At 29.6% G+C, this 226-nt stretch overlaps 1 long non-coding RNA gene across 7 annotated transcripts in view; it reads right to left on the bottom strand.

The window, feature by feature from the left end:
- LOC106344077 overlaps window positions 1-226 on the bottom strand; it is a 5580-nt gene that overhangs the window by 4289 nt on the left and 1065 nt on the right. The gene's annotated exons all lie outside the window — the stretch shown is intronic.

Here is a 226-nt window from a genome sequence, read left to right on the forward strand (position 1 = left end):
AGTCTTTATGGGATAAGTAGAGAAACTTCTAGCTCAGTTTATGAAAATTCTTGGCCCCCGAAAAAAAAAGAGAAAGAAAAAGAAAAGAAAAAAAATATATATATATATATAAAAAAAGAAAAAAGAAAGAAAGGGGGCTAGCAAAACTGTTTAGAGCTAAGTTTTGTTTTGAAGTTGAGAAAAATCCTTATGAGATTTCAAAGAAAAGAGTTTTGTGTGCAGGGTG

This window comes from Brassica oleracea, chromosome C5, assembly GCF_000695525.1.
Source record: "Brassica oleracea var. oleracea cultivar TO1000 chromosome C5, BOL, whole genome shotgun sequence".
NCBI lineage: Eukaryota > Viridiplantae > Streptophyta > Magnoliopsida > Brassicales > Brassicaceae > Brassica > Brassica oleracea.